The sequence below is a fragment of the Magnolia sinica genome, chromosome 14 (assembly GCF_029962835.1).
Source record: "Magnolia sinica isolate HGM2019 chromosome 14, MsV1, whole genome shotgun sequence".
Taxonomy (NCBI): Eukaryota; Viridiplantae; Streptophyta; class Magnoliopsida; order Magnoliales; family Magnoliaceae; genus Magnolia; species Magnolia sinica.
In genome coordinates, this window is record NC_080586.1 from 2,781,588 (window position 1) to 2,795,456 (window position 13,869).

The window sequence follows — 13,869 nt, forward strand, 5'->3', positions numbered from 1 at the left end:
CAAACATTTATGATATGACTCATTTGTGTCAACTTGGAATCGGTCACACCCGATCAGGTTGGAAACTATGAGTCACCAATTCAGCCCCAACTTAACATAGAATCAGACAAGTTTATTTGAGTCGATCATTCTTACCCAAGATTTAGATTGCTATTCTAAACATTTTAAGTTGCATTGCTTACATTTATAAGTATATCCATAGAGAATTGTGGGGTATTGGAGGTAAAATAGCCTGTCTTGGTGCCACTAAAAAATGAGTTCAATCAATTTTTCTCACATCACCTCTCGAAACTTATATAAAATATTAAGGTATTTTTTGGACCTATTTATCTAACAGGTCTGGCTTCCCATGGATGATTGTGACCCGTCTATTATCCAAAGGGTTTGATTTTTGTAAGGTAGCCTTTTCTTGTATTAAGGGTTAGGGTCTTTTTCTCACTAGGCACCACTTATCCAACCATATGATATTAGACTGGAGGCATTTTCTCGTGATGGCACTTCCATGAATGGTTTGCATCATAACACATCATAGCTTGTACAAGGATAGTGGTAAAGCACTGCCTCCCAAAATGGCCTTTCTATTTTTTATTTATTTTATTTTATATATATATCATTCATTCAAAACTAGAGGTTAGATACTCTACTATGGTTTTAGATGATGCTTAACCTTAAAACTCACTTGCATACCTGCAAAACATATTTGTATGTGCCTGAATCTTATTCTTATGCTAATAAAAGAGTAAGGAAAAAGGCTCCATAGGATGCGGGTGGAAATAGTATGAAAAGATTTGATGAACTATGATCTAACTGAAGTTGTGGACCTTAATAGAGTGTGATGGCATAATAAAATTCATGTAGCTTACCTCAATTAATTGTGATGAATGGTCCTGATTTCTGAAATTTGGATTGTGAAATACATACATACACAATATCAATTAGAAAACTACAAGCTATCTTTACATGTGTTGATATCTTTGCTCACCTTCTCCCAATTCTCTCTTTTGTGTATGTAATCGATGGATAATTCCATATGTTTGAATTTGGTTGTATATGCTCAATGGGTCATTTGGATGCTTGTAAAATTCTTAAGTCGTAAAATGATTATAGGCAATCAGATTGCAAAGGTTTTTTGGATATAAAGCTTTCTTTTGTGATTCGGCTTTGTATATTAAACTGGGTTTAATAAACCAAAAGTTATAGCCCGTGATTGTGTGTGTATGTTTGGGCCTCAATATGAGAGATACACTGATAGATGAATTATTATTATTTTTTCCCTTGCAGTATGGCCGACCAGCCTTTTTTCTGAGGCACCCCATCACAGTGGGCCCCACATGCCGATAGTTGCACGAAATTCTCATTGACAATAGTTGCAGAGAAACCTGACTCTTTAAGATTAAAAGTACTAGAGTGGTCCTCATTCATGCCTCTAAATGTGAGAGACTAAGGCAATCTTGTATTGTTAGAAACCATGAAAGAGATTCAACATATATTCAGATCCATTGGCTGTAGAAATAGGGTCCATACAAAAGACGCTGGTGCCATCTATTTCTAAGCTAGGAATCATGCCTTCTACCAGTGGCTACAATCCTCTTGGGGATTGTGATTAGATCTATGGACACATCTTGTTAGATTAGTAGGAGATTTTTCAAAATTAGGATGAAAAACAGAGCACTTTAATATGCTTTTTCTTTAAATATTGATGTAGAGCGGGTCGTTGATACTTTTATGTCGAAGATGGATCAGAGAATGCCTGATGGGAGGCAGAAGTCATCAAGACCGTCAGAACCTTAAAACAGGCATATCTCGCAAACTGGGATGAGTTACTTAACGTACCATATATTATTTTGAGGTAGGATGAGCTACTTTAGCCAACCATCCTAGTATATACCCATGCCGAATTTGTGATTCCATCGTATCAACAATTGAATTCCACACTTATTTTCAATTTTACTATTTTTAGTAAGTTTTGGTTTGATTGTAACTCTTCATCTGATGGGATTTAGGAGTTATGTCCAACATAAAAAGTGTTTAGAATAATTAAGAGAATTAATGTGGTTAAGCCACATACGACACTTGCTATAAATAAAAATTTTACTATTTATAGTAAGTTACAAATTTTATGGAGTTTTAGTTATAGTTTAATTCATAAACCTCTTTCAAGTCTTGGGATCCCCTATTTGAAGGGTTGTAGACTCGGATTCATTTGTCAATCATCAATCAAATTGAATTCGAGAAGTCTCTCTGAGGGGTCCAGTGAAGCTCTGTGAATTTTGAGTATAGTTATCTTCGAGGAAGGAAGATTTTGTGAATTTTGAGTAGTTATCTTTGAGGAATGAAGATGGATTATCCTTGAGGAAGACGATGACAGACCTCATCACGTTCATCCCTATGTCAAATATACTTTCAGGTAACCTTTAAAAACATCATGTCATTGCACGTTTCGGTTCATGTTAGGGGGTGGCAATTGACCAGGCTAGGGTACTAAGCCCTGGCCCTAGCCTAGTCGGGCTAGAAAGGCCATGGCTCTAGAGGGCTGGGTTAAGATTTAAATGGTCAACGTTTTGAAATTGTCTCATTAAATTTTTTTATTTTTTTATTTTATTATTATTATTATTATTTTTTGTTTTTGTTTTTGTTTTTGTTTTTTTTTTTTTTTTTTTCCTGGCGGGATGACTGACGGTATTTAATGGACGGTTGAGATGAAAAATATTTAATGGTCAGATCTTCAGGTGAGCCAGATGCATTGTTCGAATATAGGTGGCTTGATCTACGTGGCATGTCACTTTCATGGTTGGATGCAGTGACAACAATTGAATCTCGCACATGCATGGGGGCGGCAATGGGTCGGGGTTGGGCTCACTTAAAAACCGGTCATATTTTTAGCTTGAACCCGGCCTTGTACCCATTTAGATTGGCTCAAGCCCACCTCAAAAGCTCGTCGGGTCAGTTGACCCGTGGCTGACCCGGCCCACTGCCTCCCTAACTCGCACACGTGTGCCACTTGGCATACGAGTGAAACCCCGTGTCTCAGTGCCTCAGAGATGAGAGCGGATTGCATGTGCCACCGGGGCATAGAAATATACCTGTACCCGGGGCTGTGTGGGGCCCACAGAGAGGTCTGTAACAAATCTACTCCGTCCATCTGTTTTTAAAGACCATAATATCCAAAACTCAAAGATTTTTTTTTATCAGGATGATATTTGTTCCTGTAGTTTATCTGAGTGGAAATAACCATATGAACGGTTTGGATGGTATATAAACATCATGATCAGCTCCAGGGATGTTTCAACGTTGGATGTTTCCGTTCCCACTGTTTCGTTTGTGGTGGCCCACCTGAGTATTGGAATCCTACCTAATTTTTAGAATCCTATCCTATTGTAGTCTTTAAAAACAGAAGGACGGAGTGGCTTTGTCACGAACATCTCTGTGGGCCCCACACAGCCCCGGGCACAGGTATATCTCTGTGCCCAGGGGCACATGCAATCCGCCCTCCTCATAGAGGTACCGTGCTTCGTCATGCTACCACCGTGGCATCCACGCACTAGATCAGAACCGTTCTTTCGACGGATAAAATAAGAGATGATCCATCATCAAAAAGTCAAAATGATTTTACAATCCTATCTACTCTCTCTCTCTCTCTCTCTCTCTCTCTAGTTAGATGTCCCATCTTTTTCTAATTGAAAATACCATCCACCGTTGGAAGTTGTCCCTCCAAATGGGCCATTGACACTTGGGTTTTGTAGTCCCTTCAAGTGAAGGTATGGTAACACGTGGTATTTTATACAATTAGAATTTACCCTAAATATTCCCAAGTTTTATTCAGCTGTCCACCTTAAAATATATATATTTTATAAACCGTCCAATCTCTACCAATCTTCTCTTTTTGGACCAATGAGATCCTTCAAGGAAGACTCTTCCCTCGTCTTCACTACAAGAAAAAAGAAAAAAAAGGACAACCAACTGCCATAGGAGATTTTAAAGAAATCTTCCCTTCTGACATTTTATACCTATTAAGAGAATCTCATGGAAGGTGAAATGTGTATATCTATCGTCCATGCAAAGCAATCAATCCTGTTTTGTTGGGACACTTCAGATGAGCTTGCTAGTGATGAGGGCCACCAAATCCAATTTTTTAATGGCTCATATCAATTACCAGTTTAACTGATGCATGATCGAAGTGGACCTTTGATTTAGAGTGGTTGTTGATATGGTATAATGTTTTATTCCTATTGGTTATGAATATCTAATCAAAGCAACCTGCGGGTTTTAATATTAAAAATTCAACATTGACAAAGATGAAATTAATGATGTTTGTAAAATTAGATTAGATTGGTTAGTTCATTACAATTGGGGCGCACCTTACTTGTGAAATCAACCATCGGATTTCAACTTAGAATACAAATTCTAGTTATGTGACGGTTTCTCTTGAAAGATGAAAAAATAATTTCATTTTTTTGATTATTTTTTAAATTAAGTAAATTTATTTAGAAAAGAATATTTTAAATGTAAATTTCTACTTTCAGGAGAGACATGTAGAGCTGAGCACAGGACGACTCGACTCGTCCGACTCGTTCATATCCCACTTGATTGGAACCGAGTGAGTGAGACGATTTAAATCGAGTTGACTTCATCCAATCTGAACTCAAATCGAGTTGAGTTCGAGTCACCCAATAACTCAATTTGACTCAACCCAAAATCCAACTCGGTACTGACTCGACTCGATCTGAAAATCAACTCGTGTGTGTGTGTGTGTGTGTGTGTGTGTGTGTGTGTGTGTGTGTAAACTAGGTTTTGATTTGACGAAGAGATTGCAATGGAGATGTTGCACTTCTAGCAAGTGAATCTAGGTTTTGAGTCGTGGTTTTAGTCTGTGGATATCCGCTGCACTCGATCCAACTCGGTACTTGTGACCGGGTCGGACTTAGTCCGGATTAGTCCAGGCCAAACTCGAACTCGGATCGGGTCAAGCATGCTGGACTTGGTACTGAGTCGGGTCGAATTCAAGTCAGACCTATTTCAAAACCAAATCAAGTCGGGTTAACCCTAACTTGGTCCGACTCAACTCGATGCCCAGTTCTAAAGACATGTCATTGGTATTTGACTGTTGACCTTTTAACATTATTGTTGATTAAAAAAAACAAAAATTGCTCATTTAACACACACACACACACACACATCCTAACCACAAGACACTCATGCACTCACGCCATAGTTGTATTTTATCACCTACGAATACTTAAACCCTTGACATGGTATTGAAACTCTTGTGAGTCTACTACTGGGGCAATAGTAAGGACATATCTTTTTTACCCTTGAAATGGTAGGGACATGGTTTCAACGCATGCTTAGATAAGGGGAGAGACGTGGATTGTGTGGTGACCTCGATATCACGTGGCCCGGTGGTGTTGGGATGCAAGCTTTGACTGGGCCATGTGTCACTATCAAACAATTTTTACATTGACATATAGCTCAATCAAATCCCACAACGCCCCAACACCACTAAGGTACGTTGTATTGGAGTTACCATGCAATCCACATTAGGAGATGAATGACTAGGATTGGGTGTTGTCTCTGCCGATACCACCATCAATATAGGCAATGACGTTGCGAGAGTTAATTGGATAGTAGGTCCTTATGAGAGATGAACTCTTGTTGAGTACTAAATAACTTTCATGCATGCTTTGTATGGGCTTATATTTATGTAATGTCCCAGATTTTTGATATTTTGAATTTTCAAAAACTCTTGAAAATCTTCGATATGACTAGCTTACATTGTCGCTTATTGGCCCTTAACATTCGAAGTGAATATATATGCGGGTGGTACCGGTAAAGAACAGCACAAATCCGATTAATCAACCGTAGGAAGCCAATGAATTTGCCCAATCACTTAAACATTGAGCTTAACCTCGAGATTTGTTCACGCAGAGTCCAAATATAGCCAACCTATCACTGACTAATCGAGACGACCGTAACTAAATAAAGACCTGCCAAAAGCTAAGGCAACTAGGGGTCGGATCTTAATTAACAAACCAAATCAATCTGATTACTTCTTTAGCCTAAGAACCAACGGTTTAGGGTTTTAGGATTGAATCGTTGTTTTCGCTAATTACAAATAAGACACATTATGAACGTAGCTAATCAAAACCCTAATTATTGTTCACGAGAAATCTTGCTACCCAATTTATTCCAAAAATGCCCTGATTATCTAAACAAATTTTAGACCACTCGTTAGTGAGCCACTAAACCTGAGGTTATAGAAATATATTCGTCTTAGTGAGCTTGACGTCCATTGCGGGACATCAAGCTGAGATCGCGTCTCGAATCATTCAACTTAGACTCGCAAGTCGAGTGCTTGGGTTGTGTGAATACCTTATATGAAAATATGTAACTTAAGTGAAATAAGTCTATTTGCTCTTTCGTGAAGTTGTAACTTTCGGACCGTCGATTCATGGCGAAATTCGGGGTATCGATTAAACATATTTCCTCATACATATCCATATAGTCACGGCACCGATCAACCATCAGTGATCGTTGAATAGACTTCTGATCATATCCGTCGAACGGTGCATCCAAATGGCGAGCCGATCATATCTATACATAGATCATCATTAAGGCTAAAGTTGATGAATCGGCGCTGAAGCAGGATAATGGTTATGACTGCAGCATATTCGTAATGAAATTCATCGACATATTGTGTCGCGGTCTCACTTTGGTGGGAACAGACATACAAAAATTCACCACCGTTTGGTGGAAGTCGATAGCATACGATAGCATACAAGTCGATAACATATTTGTCAATGGCATGAGAGAAATTTTTGTGAGATGTTGTATTATATACATTGTTTGATATACCTCATACCATTTTAACTTATGAAAATTTATAATCAATGAATATTTATAACTTGTAATTGTTCCCCACTCATGTTGTATTATCCACATTGCCCCACTCAATTTCCAATTTGCCTCACTAATTTCATGTTTGCCCCTCTCAAATTTCAATTTGCCCCATTGAATTTCATGTTTGCCCATCTCAATTTCAAGTTTGCCCCGCTTAAATTTCATTTTGCCCCACTAAATTTCTAGTTTGCCCCGCTCAATTTCCAGTTTGCCTTATTGAATTTCATGTTTGCCCCGCTGAATTTCATGTTTGCCCCACTCAAATTTTAGTTTGCCCCGATCAATTTCATGTTTGCCCCGCTCAAATTTTAGTTTGCCCCGCTGAATTTCAAGTTTGCCGTGCTCAATTTCCAGTTTGCCCTACTGAATTTCATGTTTGTCCCGCTCAAATTTCAGTTTGCCCAGCTGAATTTCATGTTTGCCCTGTTCAATTTCCAATTTATCTCGCTGAATTTCATGTTTGCCCCGCTCAAATTTCAGTTTGCCCCGCTGAATTTCATGTTTGCTCCACCTAATTTCCAGTTTGTCCCACTGAATTTTACGTTTGTCCTGTTCAAATTTCAGTTTGCCCCGCTCAAATTTTAGTTTGCCCTGCTGAATTTGAAGTTTGCTGTGCTCAATTTTCAATTTGCTCTATTGAATTTCATGTTTGTCCCGCTCAAATTTCAGTTTACCCCGTTGAATTTCATGTTTGCCCCGTTCAATTTCCAGTTTGACTCGCTGAATTTCATGTTTGCCCCGCTGAATTTCATGTTTGCTCCGCTCAATTCCAGTTTGTCTCGCTGAATTTCATGTTTGCCCCGCTCAAATTTCAGTTTGCCCCGCTGAATTTCATATAAACCCAGCTTAAATTTCATGTTTGCCCTGCTCAAATTTCAGTTTGCCCTGCTGAATTTCATGTTTGCCCCGCTCAAATTTCAATTTGCCCCGCTGAATTTCATGTTTGCCCTGCTTAAATTTCAGTTTGCCCCACTGAATTTCATGTTTGCCCTGCTCAATTTCCAGTTTGCCCTGCTCAGTTTCATGCTTCTCTCGCTCAATTTCATGTTTGCCCCGTTCAATTTCTAGGTCCAATAGCTTCTGCAATAGGAATTTCTGTTGTACATGGTGAGCCCCACATAACTTCTGCCAATATGAATTTTCTGTTGCTAACATACATTTATCATCAACGAGTTTAAGTTATCGATATTATCGATGTACCATCGATAATATCGATAACTAAAGACATTTTGTCCAATAAGCTAAGTTACAGAAGCTAGTATCGAATGATGGCAGATGAAACTCATCAATATTTCATTGACCAAATCTCTTCTCTCGAGACTAAGTAATAGCAGGTAATCCCTTTGCATATCGTTGGATGAGTCCCCTTTTTAACTTGAACTTGTACAGGTCTTAAAGTCAAAACATGTGCAAATTAGGTACATGTTTGCATTGCACTTCCACGTTACAATGAGCCGGCAAAATAGATAAATGGCCTGGATAAACATATAAATAATGGTGGGCCCCACCGAATCCTGATACCACTGTTGGGGATTTATGCTGCGGAATCACACAGATCTAGATCTAGGATAGCAATCCAATGGCACCAAGCATACAAGAGAACACACAGATTTAACATGAAAAACCCTTGCGGGAAAAAACCACGGTACAAAGCGACAGATCTCCACTATGAAAATAGAAATTACAAAGAGAGAGGACTTACCTGATTCGAACAACCTTGAATCTCACCCTTGCTACACCCTTTAGAAACCCTAAAACCCTTTTAGAAACCCTTTTAAAACCTTTAAAAAGTCTTAAAATTTTTCTAGAAAAGCCCTAAGGACCCCTTTTTATAATTTAGGTAACTTCCCTTTCGCACCCTTGCGAAACCGCCTCAAATTTACGTAGTTCACACCAAATTTGCGCAAGAATCTACGTAACCTCAACTAATCAAGTTGAGGACTCGACTGGTTGAGGGACCCCCTCGATCGGTCGAGTCAGCCTCTCGACCGGTCGAGCAGCCCCAAACCATTGAAGACTTTAAAAGTGTGACAACAATCTCCACCAAGTCTTCAATCTTCAATCGTGTATCTTGCTGCCCTCTTCTCTTATCTCTGCATCATAGCTTCTTGTGCACACTCCGTCTTTCTTTTCTGTTATCACCAAGCCCAGAGAAGTTGCACAGAACTTGAACTTCTCTTCAAGAACGTTTTAGGTGAGCATATCTGTCGGATCAGAATCCACGTGCCCAACCACCTTTTGCTCCTGTCTTCTCAAAAGGAAAGACTTAGTCTTCTAACATTTCACCGCTACCCAATATTGGTTATCAGGGTATTTACTCATAACACCGATAGCCTGTGAAATAACCGGTCTAATCCAAACCACGACATACACTGTCAACCGCATTCGAATAAGGCTCGTGAGATATATCCTGTTTTTCCTCGTATGTTTTGGGACATGTCCTAAGGAAAACTTTAAGGAGAGATGCATAGGGAACTCTCTCCGGCTTTGTCTGGTCCATCACATCCTTGATCAATACCTACCCAAGGTATTTTGCCTAAGATAACCAAAGCCTACTCCTCTTCCAGTTTTAATGCTGAGAAACATCTTTGCAGTCCCCCGATCCTTCATCTTGAATGTTACACTTAACCGAGCCTTTAATATATTTATATCAGACATGTCATAATTGACGATCTATATGTCATCAATTCCTGACTCACCATGAAGGAATTAAACCGCTGCCTAGGCGACAGGTCGAACCACGACCTCCTACAAACTTTTTTCTTAGCCCCTTTAACTTCGAACCGCTCTGATTGCTTCATGTAGATTTGCTCTTCCAATTTTCCGTACAGAAGTACAGACTCCACATCCATGCTTCCAGCTTAAGATCACATTGGCCAACCAGTGCCAATCACGGATCTAATAGACACCTTCTATACCGTCGGTACGAATATCTTTGAGAAGCTGATCCCTTCTCTCTGAGCATAACCCATTGCCACCAACCTCGCTCTGTATCTATGCTGAATCCTCCTGAAGATCCACCTGCATCAAATCGCTTTCTGGCCCACTGGAAGCTCCACCAACTCCCATGTGTCAATCTGGTACAATGAGTCCATTACATCGCATATAGTCACCTTTCACTTCTCAGCACCAGGCTTATCTAGAGCCATCTGAATAGAAGATGAATCCTCTGCGATATTAGAGTTGTCCATGTACCGTATTAATATCCTACGATTATGTCGTGTGATTCTTCTCACAGGTGGTTTCTCCACCTGCTCTATATCCTTGTCTGCGCGTTTCAGCCTTCATACCCTATTCGCTCATTTGACCATGCCCAACATGCTACAGACATGCAGAGGTGGAATCTGCTATAGCCATTGCAGCTCCACCTTTTGAAGTGCTCCCGATCAACCTATACATATTACCGAGTCGTTGCGCGCTTTCATAATTACTCGTGCCCTCTTTGATACCTTAAGAGCACCATCAATACCTGTGAACATGCAGCCCATTGCCTTAAGTACACCAAGAGAAATCGGATTCTTCTTCAAGTCAGGAACATGCCTGACATCAGTCAAGGTAAGCTTCACCCCATCAACCATCTTAATGCATACTGAACCAACAGGCACAACATTATAAGCAATGTTATTACCCATAAATACCTGTCCACCATCGCACTTCCTATAGCTGGTGAACTAACTCCAATAAGGAGTCATGTGAAAACATGCCCTTGTGTCTAGCATCCACTCGTCCTTACGATCATCATATAGCCGTCTGAGCGAAGACACAAACAAAACATCATCATCACATCTACTCGATCCATCTAATGTGGCAGCATTGGCCTCCCTGTATGAAGCCTCAGAATCATCTCTCTTCGATTTAAGATTTTCAATCCTTCTTCACATGTCCTTCCTTCCCACAGTTCTAGCACTTTACCTTTCCCTTGCCCTTGCCCTTGGATTTAGATCTAGAACCTGAAGAACCTTTACCTTGTTTAGAATTTCTACCCCTTGTAACCAGTGCATCAGAAGATATCCCTATGTCGACGTTAGGCTTTCTCATAGTCTTTCCTTGAAGGGCTGAGATAATGGTATCGACACTTAGGGTTTTATTCATGGAGCACGTTGTGTCCTTGAATGACTCATAACACGCCAGAAGAGAATTCAACAACATACATGCTTATTTTTCATCTTTCATCACTTCCTCCATATCCAGCAATTTACAAATTAATTTATTAAAGTTGCTGATGTGAGCCTCCAAATCTCCACCTTCTGCCATCTTGAATTTGTACTATTGCCGCTTCAAGTGTAGGCGATTTTCAGAGAATTTTTTCGCATAGACATCCTCTAACTTCGCCCATAACTTAGCCGCAGTTTTCTCCCTCATGACGTTGTAGAGAACCTCATCCGTGAGACATAAACGGATCGATGATAAAGCCTTCTTATCAAGAGTATTCCATTCATCATCAGTCATAGTAGACTTTCGCTCCTCAAGAGCACCATCTTCGCCTTGCTTGATTAAGGAAATCATCATCTTGATCTTTTATAACTCAAAATTATTTTTTCCTGAGTACTTCTCAATATCATACCTGGTGCTTTCCATTATTACTAATCCCTCAGATTCAGATCTGTGCCCCAACGATTCTTTTGATACCACTTGTTGGAGATTTGTGTTGCGGAATCACACAGATCTAGATTTAGGATAACAATCCAATGACACCAAGCATATAAGAGAACACACATATTTAACGTGGAAAGCCCTTGCGGAAAAAATCACAGCACAAAGCGACAGATCTCCACTATGAAAAGAGAAATTACAAAGAGAGAAAACTTACCCGATTCGAACAACCTCTAATCTCACCCTTACTACACCCTTTAGAAACCCTAAAACCCCTTTTGGAACCCTTTGAAAACCTTTAGAAAGCCTTAGAATTTTTCTAGAAAAGCCCTAAAGACCCCTATTTATAGTTTAGACAACTTCTCTTTCGCTCCCTTGCGAAACCGCCTCAAATTTACACAGTTCGCAGCAAATCCGCACAAGAATCTGTGTAACCTCGACTAGTCGAGCCGAGGCCTCGACTGGTCGAGGGACCTCCTCGACTGGTCGAGCCAACCTCTCGATCGGTCAAGCAGCCCCAAACTATTGAAGACTTTAAAAGTCTGACAACAACCACCTCGTTACCTGGTCACTAATGGACGCGAATTGGGTACTAACACACCAGTACCTAGTTAGAGAGGGACGGTCCTGTCGGGGGCTTTGTGGGCCGCTGATGAATATATTTCATCCAAGCCATCCATTTAGTTTGACAACTCATTTTAGGTTTTGAGCCTAAAAAGGAGACAACTTGAAGGCTCCAAGTGAACCCCGCCGCAGGAAGCAATAGGGATTGAACTCCTACGGTTCCAAAACTTCTTAGGCCCTGTGGTGTTTATTTACCGTCTAACCTATTCTTAAGGTCATGTAGAACTAGATCAAAGGAAAACACAAATATCAGCAAGTGACACCTATGAAGTTTTTAACAGTAGACTTCTAAATCCCCGCTCTCCGATAGAGCCCTCAATCTGCTTCCTTTTCAGGTCCATGTCCATAAATAATTGTTGGACATCTTTCCATACGTGTAATGTATAAATGACATCAAACCCATTTAGGAGTGTCTCTCCATCATAATATTGAGCGCCCAAATGACATCGAACCTATTCGTGTTTGATGGTCCACACCATAGAAAGAATTGGACCACCACCCAAAAACATCCAAATTCACCATGAAAGCCACCTAATGGTTGGATCTACCTGATTTTTGAAGTGTCTCATTGTCATGGTGGGTTGATCTTAATGAATGAGTTAAATGATATACATATGTTGGAGTTATGTCCTGAAAAACCAACGTGCGGATGACGTGGACATGATATTGATGATCTTGGCCATAATTCATGTTGAGCAACGCTCTTAGGTGGATGTATGATTACACTATAATAATATGCAAAAATATCGTAAACATATATAAACATGGGTTAAAGAAAGGGATTACTCTAATTGTTCTTGAGAACTTAAAAATTGTATATGTTGGTCACTTACCAAGAGTTGTGGCCCATGAATCTCAATGCCCTATTATTTCATTATCACCTGGCAAGTTATAGGACAAACTTGTAATTTTTGTCATCATTATGAATGATGGATGTAGTCATCTTTATCTGAGGGGATTGATGATGAGTCCAGACAGAAGATCTCCAACATTGGACGTGACGACAATTAAGTATACCTTTGCCCTACCCGACATGAGAATGAGAGTATGCCATGGATAAAGGCTCCTAGACAAACTTATTTATTAGTGGATCAAAGTCAAGCCTCTAGACGGGGAAGCCTATTATACCTAGACTATGATCCACTTAAGGTTGTATTGGATCCAATTAATCCTTATACCTAAGTGTGGGGTTTAAGATCTTTTATCATATATGCTTTGGCTCGCTTTATGAAGTCATCATGTGATTAATAAGAGTAGATGTAGCTACATCTATCAATGTTTGTTGAAACAAGGAATTCACTAGTTTCCTAAGTAAATGCTAATAATTTAAATCTTAGATATCAAATATTCATAAAGTGGTTTTTCTACTAGACCTATCACTCAAAAGGATTTAAGAAGTTTTACAGGTGTTTTCAACCATTAAACTTTTGTTTTAACAGTTAAAATAGTTTTAATCACACTAAAAGAAGATCTCACGGTTTAATAGCATAAGCGATATTATGCGACCCAAGGGAATCATATGCATATGCAATCACATTTAACACATACCATTTCATAGCCCCAAACTTTTTTATGTTTTTTTATCACATAAGTGAAGGCATAATTGCATGTCATTGCATAATCGGAGAATGCCCAATGGTTATAAAACCACGCATGCCACTATAAAATATGTGGTATATGTTCTCAAAATAGTATATGAAATGCAATCGCATATGACAACAATGTAGGTATTTGATCTTTGTGGATGGTCATGGT